Source organism: Merops nubicus, unplaced genomic scaffold, assembly GCF_000691845.1.
Source record: "Merops nubicus isolate BGI_N331 unplaced genomic scaffold, ASM69184v1 scaffold4975, whole genome shotgun sequence".
In the NCBI taxonomy this organism is placed as follows: Eukaryota; Metazoa; Chordata; class Aves; order Coraciiformes; family Meropidae; genus Merops; species Merops nubicus.
The window spans coordinates 20,903-21,275 of NW_008610117.1; positions in this window are offsets into that span (position 1 = coordinate 20,903).

Here is a 373-nt window from a genome sequence, read left to right on the forward strand (position 1 = left end):
ACCACACCTGCACAGACCTGCACACCTGCCTGCTGCCCTCCACGCGTGGCAGTCCTCACAAGGGGGTCACTACAGCACCCCAGGGACCTGAGTTTTGCAAGCCTACCCCCACACCCGACGCCCTTTTTGGTTATCTCTTTGGCACTGGGATTTTGCGCCATCGGTGTTTTGTGCTAGAAGAGATTGGCAGCTGTCAAGAGGCTGACAGAGAATCCTGCCTACGCCCAGCAGTTAATCCTTCACTGCCAAGAGATGAGACTTCCAGGAGCTGGTCGCTGGTGGGGAAACAGTCAGCAGAGAAATCCCATTTCTCCCTTCGCTGGGCTCGTTTTCTCCGCTCCGCAGAGCGGCTCCCCGCCCCGCCTCCGCCACG